Source organism: Haliotis cracherodii, unplaced genomic scaffold (genome assembly GCF_022045235.1).
Source record: "Haliotis cracherodii isolate W230 unplaced genomic scaffold, xgHalCrac1.p SCAF_24, whole genome shotgun sequence".
Taxonomy (NCBI): domain Eukaryota; kingdom Metazoa; phylum Mollusca; class Gastropoda; order Lepetellida; family Haliotidae; genus Haliotis; species Haliotis cracherodii.
In genome coordinates, this window is record NW_027266280.1 from 1,416,472 (window position 1) to 1,429,908 (window position 13,437).

The following is a 13,437-nucleotide window of genomic DNA, read 5'->3' on the forward strand; positions in this document are numbered from 1 at the left end:
AGGTACATGTAGATGATGCTACCGAGATCATCACGAGAACTGGACATCGCAGACACTTTCAAACTAATTCCCATGCAATCCCCTATGTGGCATCTTCACGGAAGTCACTGGGAATGACACTTCTTTTACTACACATGGTTGATGTCTGGATCCCGATCCAGCCCCAAACTGTTTGACCAACCGTGTGAATCAATATGCTGGATTGTGAAGCATATATTTCACCTGATAGACGATTTTCAAACAATACATGATTCCATTAACACTGGAGCAGAAACAATGCAGAGTTTCTGCACAGAAAGGAATTGACGACAAAGAGAAAATCACCACAAGAAAAGCTTTTCAATCTTCTTGGACACTTGAACTTAACGATTCAAAACATTCGTCCAGGACGCTCATTTGTCAGCTGTATTACCTACCTAGATTTGTCCATTCTGTGCCCGAACTACATCATCATGTCTCTGTGGCTGTGACCTAGTAATGTCGTGTCGAACTAAACACGTGAAGACCTTTCCTCAGCCATGGAATTGTAAATCCTTTTTATTGAAGGACAAGTCAGTGAGTGAGTTGGGTTTAACGCCGCTTTTAACATTATTCCAGTTATATCACGGCGTGTCAGCTTAATGTGGGAGGAAAGCCCGAAGTGATGCAGGTCTCAGACGTTTACCACTTCGGTGAAACCCACGAGCACGGGTATGGTGCTGACAAACCTAGAAACATAATCGTGGCGAACCGGGATTCGAACCCACAATCCTAGGTTTCTTGCGTGCCCAAGGGACGCAACTCTGCACAGCGAATCGCGGCGCCTTAGACGACTTGGCCACCCGTGCCCCCTTGAAGGACAAGAAAACATCTCCTAAGCTACAGCTGAATCTGATGGTTTTGTGCCTACTTCCAAGGAAGAACTTCTGCAGACAGGTGGTCAAAGCACCTGTTTAACTTAGCAAGGGATAACTTGTCAAAAGCTTAATTGGAACTTTACCCCGCTGTTATGGCAACGTTATTGTCGGGCACCTGTGAATGTTTCTGTTTCGTGTGTGATAACGCGTCAAAGGTGTCAATTCTAAAGGGTCAATAAAAGATTCCGGTTATAATCATCATAAATAATAATAATGGTAATAGTCTATTTGTATGACGCATGACCATGCATAGTGCATGCTCAAGGGACATCTCAATAAGAAGTCATTTGGAAACAGTAAGTCTGAAGAGATAGGATTTGAGTTGTGAGCGGAGAGCAGACAGTTCACTGAAGTCACGGAAGTGTTGTGGTAGGCAATGGCCGTTTGACACAGTGGGATGTCGGGAAACTTGGCACAATGAGCTAATTCTTCGTGTTCGTAAAATACGATTTAGTGTATTGCATTACATGTTTCAGAGGTACCGGGATAGTAATATTAAGACAATGGGATCCCGTTTTTAACATAATGAAGCAGGTTACATTACATTTTCAGCTGTCCTTATTTTAGGAATAAGATACAAGAAGAGAGAGTGCGTATTGCTTTCTCCACTTTGAGCAACATTCCTCGCGTGAGGAACACCAGAAAAGGATTTCACAAATTAAACTCGTTTATGGAAACGAACCCAGGCCTTCAGCGTGACGGTCGGCGCTTTAACCACACGTTACCCTTCCGTCTGCAGGATAATAAAAAATATGCTATTGTACACGCACAGACATGTCAGGTTATTGTTTGTATAATGGGGTTAAAGTGCAGTCAGCCATGGTAAATGGGGAGGTGAGGTGAGGTGAAATTGGGTTTAACGTCGCGTCCAAGATTATTGCACTTATATAGCGACGTGCATGCACGTGTGTGTGTGTGGCTGCTTGTACTAGTCTGGACTGATGCCGATTTATAGTGCTAGCTCACTGAGATACCATGCCGCAGTTTAACATGAATACCCCACTCAGACACAGTATACTGACTCCAAGCCGACCAGTCCTTGTTTTAGCCCCTTAATGTCGAACGCCAGACAGGGTAACAACAAGTACCATCTTTTAACGTCTTTTGGTATGACGCAGCCGGGGATCGAACCCCGGACCTTCCGCTCTCCGGGCGGACGCTCTACCACTAGACGACGGAGGCGGCGGTAAATGGGGAGAAAATAGGGGGATTAACTATAGTCTGTTGCAGAAAATCAGTATACGTTTATTCATTTATACCATTCCTCACATACAGATACAATACACGATAAGATACATTGCAAGAAACATATTAAGATACATACTCTATTAAATGAATTATTTGAATATGGTTATTGATTAAATTAACATATTTAACGTCTACTTAGATGTATATCTTCCTACATTCAGGAAATCAATTATACGAAATGGTTTGAAATATACATGACATTGATCTAGTAAGAATATTAATGACAGACATGCACAAACATCTCCAAACACGTTTACAGGTCAACAAAGTGGGATATGGCATCGGCAAACTCAATTAGAGTTTTTCTTAGCCAGTTTCATGTTTTTTTACTGAGGATATTTGTGTCGAGGGTACGACATTTTCGTCTCTTTGGTGGCAGTCGTTTCTACAGCAATGTACAGTGGGTTTTCTTCTGTTCTCGATTCTAAATCTATGACAATTATGAACGAATTTCTGTCCATCCTGTGAGTTAGGAACAACCCGAACACAAATTTGAACATTTGCCATTTTCCAATGATCGTGTAACCAGTACAAATAATTTTTAGACGTGGCAACACTGACATATATCATTCATAAATAATTACAAATCTATATATTTTCGTGTTTGATAGACATTACTGAGAAGTGGACGGGTGACAAAAGTGTAAGGATCTATACCGAAACGTCGCTTTTTACAATATTTAAGAAGTTGTTATCCATAAAATTATGTCTACCTTATATATTTCCTTGATAAAAGTCATCTTAAAAGTATTCATCGACCATGTACCCACATGCTAAAACCCTTACTGAGCAGTGTTCAACTGCGCATGTCCGTTTTAGTCAGACAGACTATAACCCCAAATACCGAGTCTGAATTTTCATGGCTGCCCTTATTCTGACCCGAAATGCAAATATGATCTAAATTCGTTCATCTTGATTATAAAGACTATCGTTCTTTACAAAAACATATACGTCATATCACGTCATAAATGACTCTGCTCAAACTTTGATTTGCCGAACCCACTGGCAATCGTAAGGTGGATCTGATATTGTTGCAACATTTAACGCTAAAAATAAGTATCTGTACTTGTGAACGTGTAATGATAAATTCCTAACAAGTGTCAGTTGCCGCGTGTACGTGGTGTTACGAGCTGAGCAACGTGTTAAATGCCAGTATCTTGTGCTGATTTACGTCATGACATCCTGATATCGTGGCGTCCCACAGAAATCTGATTCTAGAGGCTAGGATATCTATGACCAGCCTAACTGTTGTGTTTTTCGATCGCTTGACATTCCCGTTATTCCACAAATAATCAACTTTATGATGTACACTCATCGGAAGGATCAGCGTTTAGTGAATTGTGATATTGTGTAATCCCATTCTTGGTTAAGAAACATTTAATTTCAACTTTATGTTTAGACAGCAGACACACGCAGGCAATTTAGTTGCACTGAGCGATAAAAAGATTTTCTGACAAGATTAACTCTGCCAGATGGCTTTGAGAAGATACTTAAAGAATGTGGAAATTATCTCATGAGACAAAGGGGGCGGGGGTGGGTATGATTTTCGGCAGTCCATGATTTGGTGTGTGCACATGTCGGTTTTGAAAGGACTCAAATGTCACCTACGTTTTGAAAGAACCCAGGCTGTCAGTCAACACCAAAATAGAGTTAGCTGAACAATAGCTGAACAATAGCTGAACAATAGTTGGAATCCTGCACCGTATCGACATGCACTCATGACCACAATTGTCTGACAGACATGTACTCTGTACTCTGTACTCTGTACCCCCGGCTTGCTATAAAATGAGGTCGTTTGTGATGAGCAGTCAAACCAGAAAATCTCGACTGACAGATGCTCAGAAGTCACTAATCTAAGTTGATTACAAAGGTTTTGTCAACGAACATGCAGCTGTCACAGTTATCTGTCGTACTTGTCGTCATCATGAATGCTAATGCCACACCAGTGACTGATGATATGGGAAACATGATGAGAGCACGAAGGGATGCCACACAATGCAAGATACCATCACATATACAACAGATCTTCAACAGCTTGAACAACATTCCTGAAACGTCGAACTCACCTGTGTCACCAAACAACATGCAAGACTCCACTTGAGAACGTTCCATTTGCCCTTGGAGCTTCGTCTCGCTCAGACTTGGAGACAACATTTATCCACAACAGCTTCGGAGTGCCAGCTGTAATTGTAGAGACTGTATCAACAATACCCAGAACCAGTGTGAACAAGTGAAAGCTAGCTTCCGTGTTTTAAAATACAGCTGTGAAAATGGTACCTTCACCTATCAACCTGAGGACAAAGAAGTAGCAGTTGGGTGCACATGTGCTGCACCTCGAATCTCAAGTGGTTGAAGATGAAGATGAATATTCTACATATGAAGTCACTCTGAAACATTTGCTGTCCGCAATCACACCCGAAATAGTTATTTCTGCCCCCAGTCATTCTCCAATTCAACATTATAGTTTTGGGACTGGATATCATTTGAATACCTGTTTCTGCTCCCATGTGTTTCTACGTGGCTGTGTAGGTGAAGACATGCTATAAAATGAGGTCTTTCACGATGAACAGTCAAACCAGATATTCTCGACTGAGTGCAGCTTCTCATTTCAAGTTGATTACACAGGTTTTGTCAACGAACATGCAGCTGTCACAGTTATCTGTCGTACTTGTCGTCATCATGAATGCTAATGCCACACCAGTGACTGATGATATGGGAAACATGATGAGAGCACGAAGGGATGCCACACAATGCAAGATACCATCACATATACAACAGATCTTCAACAGCTTGAACAACATTCCTGAAACGTCGAACTCACCTGTGTCACCAAACAACATGCAAGACTCCACTCGAGAACGTTCCATTTGCCCTTGGAGCTTCGTCTCGCTCAGACTTGGAGACAACATTTATCCACAACAGCTTCGGAGTGCCAGCTGTAATTGTAGAGACTGTATCAACAATACCCAGAACCAGTGTGAACAAGTGAAAGCTAGCTTCCGTGTTTTAAAATACAGCTGTGAAAATGGTACCTTCACCTATCAACCTGAGGACAAAGAAGTAGCAGTTGGGTGCACATGTGCTGCACCTCGAATCTCAAGTGGTTGAAGATGAAGATGAATATTCTACATATGAAGTCACTCTGAAACATTTGCTGTCTGCAATCACACCCGAAATAGTTATTTCTGCCCCCAGTCATTCTCCAATTCAACATTATAGTTTTGGGACTGGATATCATTTGAATACCTGTTTCTGCCCCCATGTGTTTCTACGTGGCTGTGTAGGTGAAGACATGCTATAAAATGAGGTCTTTCACGATGAACAGTCAAACCAGATATTCTCGACTGAGTGCAGCTTCTCATTTCAAGTTGATTACACAGGTTTTGTCAACGAACATGCAGCTGTCACAGTTATCTGTCGTACTTGTCGTCATCATGAATGCTAATGCCACACCAGTGACTGATGATATGGGAAACATGATGAGAGCACGAAGGGATGCCACACAATGCAAGATACCATCACATATACAACAGATCTTCAACAGCTTGAACAACATTCCTGAAACGTCGAACTCACCTGTGTCACCAAACAACATGCAAGACTCCACTCGAGAACGTTCCATTTGCCCTTGGAGCTTCGTCTCGCTCAGACTTGGAGACAACATTTATCCACAACAGCTTCGGAGTGCCAGCTGTAATTGTAGAGACTGTATCAACAATACCCAGAACCAGTGTGAACAAGTGAAAGCTAGCTTCCGTGTTTTAAAATACAGCTGTGAAAATGGTACCTTCACCTATCAACCTGAGGACAAAGAAGTAGCAGTTGGGTGCACATGTGCTGCACCTCGAATCTCAAGTGGTTGAAGATGAAGATGAATATTCTACATATGAAGTCACTCTGAAACATTTGCTGTCTGCAATCTGTGACGTAAGCCAATATTTGGCAACAGCAACACTGACAATTGTAAATTGTCCCTACAATGTTAGACTTTTTCCTTCTTGACTGTTTTAGCAGTATATATTTACGATGGTTAAATTCTTTGCATCAACATTTACTCCTGAATCCAGACTGATAATCAGTAAGAATGCATATATATGTGTGTTTTCAATGTTCACGTAGTAGCTTGTATTGTGACAGGAATATTCTCAGTATGATATTTATTTGTGACCTAAATTACTTTTCGACATCAAATTATCTGTTTGCTTGATTGTCATTAAATTTGATGATTCACTGATAGTTGTGTTCCAGTCAAAGCAAAGGCGTATTTATCTTGATCGGACAGGAATATTTCCGTCCCACTGCTGACAGACTGAACAAGGATCTGTTCGCTTATCTCACTGGGCAACTGTTGTCAGTATTTGTTTGTGTATTAAATGATGAATGCCTTAAAGTAACGCATGACCTAGATACCTCACAAACTAGTGTTGTTCGGTGAGAGATGGCATTCTACAATACCGTATCCCTGATTCAAGGGTTAGATACAAAAACCTAGATCTTCTGTTCAAAAATCTCCATATGTCATATGTCTAAAACATTTCCGTAAAAATTGCAGACAATAGGATACAGACAGACAGTACCCGACAAATAAACATTAGTCTAACTTCCGTCGCTTAACCCGCCTTTTTATCAGCGACTGCGATGGTCATAAACACGCCACTGCCCCGACACTTGATCATGTCCGATGAGGCGATGCACACGCTGTAACAACACCACACTTCATTCCACGCCAACACATCATGTAGAAACTCACATCAAGAAAAGCATTACACGGCATATAACATGTGTGTAGTCTTGTTATTAGACAGAACGCGAAAGATCAACATAAGTCTCAACCACTGCCTCTTTATCATGTACTACGTTGGTTAAAAACACGCCTTTATCACCTACACGACACTTGATCATGTTATGTCGTGCCTGCGTGTGTGAGTGTGTGAGTGTGTGAGTGTGTGAGTGAGTGACGAAAGAGCGTCAATGCCACACCAAAACACTACTCATTGCTTGGTTCTGCACAGAAAACAAATATTGTCCCCCACACAAGCCTCTATTTACAGAAGGTACGCTTCCCTGATCCTGGTTTATGTTTCAACCAAATGAGAGCTGGAGGAGCGGCTTTTTGGGATTGGACAAAATTTAAATATCTGTTACCACCTCTAACATTCTTCTGTATGTGGACGTGACAGACACGTGGGTTTCAATGCATGCGGCCGTGAACATGCACTAATTACCCTTGACAACACATGATTAGTCTTCATGAAAAAATTATGTATTTTCAGTTTTATTCAGATTTACTCTCATAAAGGCTTTCAAAATGTTCTGACAGTAAAATCAGACATGATCCGTATCGCTTTGTAGTTTTCGTGGGAATACGATTCTTGTAAATTACGGCAAAGTGGGTATGTTCCAAATCCATCAGGAAAACACCATGGGAGAGAACATGGATCTGCGTAGCGACAAGTCAATACCAAAAGAGCAGCACAGATCAGGGTCTGTGCCTATAATCAGACTTATTATAAATGTAAAAAGTGGGTTTCATATTTTCCCCTTTTTATCCACGATATCTGAACCATCTTGACATGACTGACTCTTGTCATCATTATTTTACGGAGGTGTTTCGTATTCCCGGATTTATCAAATAGTTGACCTACATTTCCAAACAGCATTATATACAGTAGTATACAATATGCATCAGACTGAAATATGAAACCCTTTACCCTGGACCTTTAATTGTTACTGGTGGCCCAGAACATCCTGAATTAGCCTGCTGTCTACGGACAGTGCATTGAGACAATATTTGACAATTGCAACACTGTTAGACTTCTACTTGAATGTTATATCAGAATATATTTGCGATGTGTCAGCTTGTTCCCATTCATGATATTGTCCGAATCGTACACTGCTTTTATCAGAGATTTCTTTTGAATATGGAAATTGTTTTGTCACACATGAATTGTTAAGGAAAAACGGGGTAATATAACTAATTCGTTAACACTGAAACCTAGTGTAATACACTCAACCGTAGTTGATACCTGATAAGATCCGGATTAGAATTGGTCGGGTGGTCAGGCTCGCTGACTTGGTTGATGCTTGTCATCGTGTCCTGTCCGTGTAGATGATGCTCATGATGTCAATCACTTGATTGTTCAAGAAACAAACAAACTAAACAATCAATCGTAGATGACACTTGTCCCAATAGCTGTACTTATATCGTGTTTTGCAACCGTCGGTTCTGGAAATTCTGGTTTCAGATTGGATAGAGATTTTACACTTCCACAAAGAGGATATTGTAAGTTATATTGTGTCTTCTGTATTTGCTCTTTGATCTAATATTGTCAGAAGTATTAACATTATAAATATCAAACGTCTCCACCATAGAATGACAAGTCTCTACGGTGGCCCATAAGGGACATGGAGTCTGTTTTTCAATATTTTGATGTTTAACTTAATTTTATCTTAACCTTTTGCAAATTAACACAATCTGCCATATAAATATGTGATAAATCATGTATAAAAACATCCGAAAACATAGAAAATGTACTTTTAAGTAGCTTTTGAGTCGCTGAAATGTGACGTGAAAATGTCAAAAACTAAAATGAAAATGTCAAAAACACAAAACGAAAATGTCAAAAACTAAAATGAATACACAGAAAACTATTTCCACCGCGCTGATAATATTTACACCGCGGTTGAAATAGTTTTCTGTATTTTCATTTTAGTTTTTGACATTTTCGTTTTGTGTTTTTGACATTTCATTTTAGTTTTTGACATTTTCGTTTCGTTTTTCAGCGATTCAATATCTTCTTTACACATGATTTATCACATATTTGTAAGACAAATCGTGTTAATTTGCAAAAGGTTACGATAAATGTAAGTGAAATATCAAAATATGGAAAAACAGACTCCATGTCCCTTATTGGCCACCGTAAGTCTCCGCTACCCGCCGAAACAACTTCCATTGGTCGTTTATGTTTATGAATATATTCGACCACCGACCCAACCCTAGAGACACATCCGTAAACAGAGTCACCATAAGATGAAACATTGTAAGCAGCTACATACGCCCGCCCACAAGACCACCTGCTAGTCACCCCAGGCATTGAACTTCGTGAACATCCGTATCCACGTCCACTCTTCCCCTTCCCTAAAAACGCCTTAATCTGATGGAGACGTGCCAGGCAATTCGATTGAATATTGACTCATTCATGGCACGCACATTGTGATTTTAGTTTGAAAGGAACAAAATGTCCTGATTTTGTTTTAATTCAGCAAGAATTACAGATAATATGAATTAGAGGCTGGTCGCCGTGTCGTTTAATATCGAATTTATGAACGTTTGTTATTTTGAAGAACGAAAACAATTCGGCAAGGTTTATCATCTTTTTTTGTACGAGTATACAATGTGATCTGTTTACTTGAATAGGATTAGATTTTTAGGTATATTGGGAGAGTGAGTGAGTTTGGTTTTACGCTGCTTTTAGCAATATTCTAGCACTATCGCGCAGGGGGGCACAAGAAATGGGATTCACACATTGTCACCATTTGGGGAATCGAACACGGGCCCTCGGCATCATTAGCAAACACTTTTACAACTAAACTACCCTACCGCCCCTAACGTGTATTGTATTCGATGTAGCAGATGATTTACAAGTCTTTGACCGCCTCCGTGGTCTGGTGGTAACCCTGGAGAGTGGAAGTTCCGGGGTTTGATCCCCGGCCGCGTCATGCCAAGATACGTTAATAGATGGTACTTGTTATTACCCTGTCTAGCGCTATGTGTTTCGAGGCTAAAACTAGGACTGGTCGGCTCGGAGCCAGTAAGTGTTTCTGAGTGGGGTATTCATGTTTAACAGCCGCATGGTTTCTCCAGGGGCTAGCACAATAAACGTTCTATAACGATGTGGTAGCTTAATGCGTTCGTGCGTCACGCGATACTCAACTTAGGTACAGTCTTGAAGCCTACTTCTGGTGTCCCCGCCGTGATATTGCTGACATACTACTAAAAGCGCAATAAAACTTACTTACTCACACACGCAATAATGGGTAAAGAATTCCAGTGGAATCAAACTATTTAAGAATAAAACGCTCAAGTAGCACAAGCGACTTCTGTGGACACAGTGCAACAACATCTTGACATCTAGAAACCCCTTCTATGTAAACTGACATTGTGTTTTGAAGATACCACACAACAGTGGTCCAACAATGGTCCACCAATGGTCCAACAATGGTCCACCAATGGTCCAACAATGGTCCAACAATGGTCTCAACAATGGTCCAGCAATGGTCCAACAATGGTCCAACAATGGTCTCAACAATGGTGCATCAATGGTCCAACAATGGTCTCAACAATGGTCTCAACAATGGTCCAACAATGGTCTCAACAATGGTCTCAACAATGGTCCAACAATGGTCTCAACAATGGTACAACAATGGTCCAACAATGGTACAACAAAGGTACAACAATGGCACAACAATGGTCCAACAATGGTCAAACAATGGTCTCAACAATGGTCCAACAATGGTCCAACAATGGTCCAACAATGGCCCAACAATGGCCCAACAATGGTAAAACAATGGTCCAGCAAAGGTCCAACAAAGGTCCAACAATGGTCTCAACAATGGTCCAACAATGGTCCAACAATGGTCTCAACAATGGTCCAACAGTGGTCCAACAATGGTACAACAATGGTCCAACAATGGTCCAACAATGGTCTCAACAATGGTCCAACAATGGTCTCAACAATGGTCCAAAAATGGTCCATCAATGGTACAACAATGGTCCAACAATGGTACAACAATGGTACAACAATGGTCTTAACAATGGTCCAACAATGGTCCAACAATAGTCCAACAATGGTCTCAACAATGGTCCAACAATGGTCCATCAATGGTCTCGACAATGATCAAGCAAAGGTCCAACAAAGGTCGAACAATGGTCCAACAATGGTCTCAACAATGGTCCAACAATGGTCCAACAATGGCCCAACAATAGTCCAACAATGGTCTAACAATGATCTCAACAATGGTCCAACAATGGTCTCAACAATGGTCCAACAATGGTCCAACAATGGCCTAACAATGGTACAACAATGGTCCAACAATAGTCCAACAATGGTACAACAATGGTACAACAATGGCCCAACAATGGTACAACAATGGTCCAACAATGGTCCAACAATGGTCTCAACAATGGTACAACAATGGTCCAACAATGGTCCAACAATTGTCCTACAATGGTATAACAATGGTCCAACAATGGTTCAACAATAGTCCTACAATGGTATAACTATGGTTTAACAATGGTACAACAATGGTACAATAATGGTCCAACGATGGCCCTCAGGGATTAGGTTAATGTCGGAATTCGAACCAACAAACGCCGTTTCACACTTAACGCTCAGTTCAAAACAAGCGATAGGATCTGGAACAGTGATATTAATCAATAATGGTGAGAACATAGCTCTTCCCCAAACCATACCTATTGAACGTACAACTACACCTGTGTACAACTGCACCTATGTACAACTACACCTGTGTACAACTACACCTGTGTACAACTACATCTGTGTACAACTGCACCTGTGTACAACTGCACCTGTGTACAACTGCACCTGTGTACAACAACACCTGTGTACAACTACACCTATGTACAACTGCACCTGTGTACAACTACATCTGTGTACAACTACACCTGTGTACAACTGCACCTATGTACAACTACACCTGTGTACAACTACACCTATGTACAACTGCACCTGTGTACAACTACACCTATGTACAACTGCACCTGTGTACAACTGCACCTGTGTACAACTGCACCTGTGTACAACTGCACCTGTGTACAACTGCACCTGTGTACAACTACACCTATGTACAACAACACCTGTGTACAACTACACCTATGTACAACTGCACCTGTGTACAACTGCACCTGTGTACAACTACACCTATGTACAACTGCACCTGTATACAACTACATCTATGTACAACTACACCTATGTACAACTGCACCTGTGTACAACTACATCTGTGTACAACTACACGTGTGTACAACTGCACCTGTGTACAACTGCACCTGTGTACAACTACACCTATGTTCAACTACATCTGTGTACAACTACATCTGTGTACAACTGCACCTATGTACAACTGCACCTATGTACAACTACATCTGTGTACAACTGCACCTGTATACAACTACATCTATGTACAACTACACCTGTGTACAACTACATCTGTGTACAACTACATCTGTGTACAACTGCACCTATGTACAACTGCACCTATGTACAACTACATCTGTGTACAACTGCACCTGTATACAACTACATCTGTGTACAACTACACCTGTGTACAACTACATCTATGTACAACTACACCTATGTACAACTACACCTATGTACAACAACACCTGTGTACAACTGCACCTGTATACAACTACACCTGTGTACAACTACACCTATGTACAACTACACCTGTGTACAACTACACCTGTGTACAACTACACCTATGTACAACTGCACCTATGTACAACTGCACCTATGTACAACTGCACCTATGTACAACTGCACCTGTATACAACTACACCTATGTACAACTACACCTATGTACAACTGCACCTATGTACAACTGCACCTGTATACAACTACATCTATGTACAACTACATCTGTGTACAACTACACGTGTGTACAACTGCACCTATGTACAACTGCACCTATGTACAACTACACCTATGTACAACTGCACCTATGTACAACTGCACCTATGTACAACTACACCTGTGTACAACTGCACCTGTGTACAACTACACCTATGTACAACTGCACCTATGTACAACTACACCTGTGTACAACTGCACCTATGTACAACTGCACCTATGTACAACTACATCTGTGTACAACTACACGTGTGTACAACTACACCTGTGTACAACTACACCTGTGTACAACTGCACCTGTGTACAACTGCACCTGTGTACAACTGCACCTGTGTACAACTACACATGTGTATAACCACACAAATGCGCCTGTTCATATATACCATATGATTTATCTTCTTTTAAACATAATTTGTTATCGAAGATATTTCACTCTTTGTCAAGAGGAAATAGTTACTGTGGAAATGATGCAAGGCACTTTGTGCACGGACTATCAGTGATCAAATAATTCTCTAACAGTGTTCAAATAGGCGTTATACCGAATAAAACCCACACATTCACAGGCTAATTTCTCCTCCATAAGGACGTACAATGTAACTGTTATAGAAATGCCATTATCACTGGTACTCTATCATTAAGAA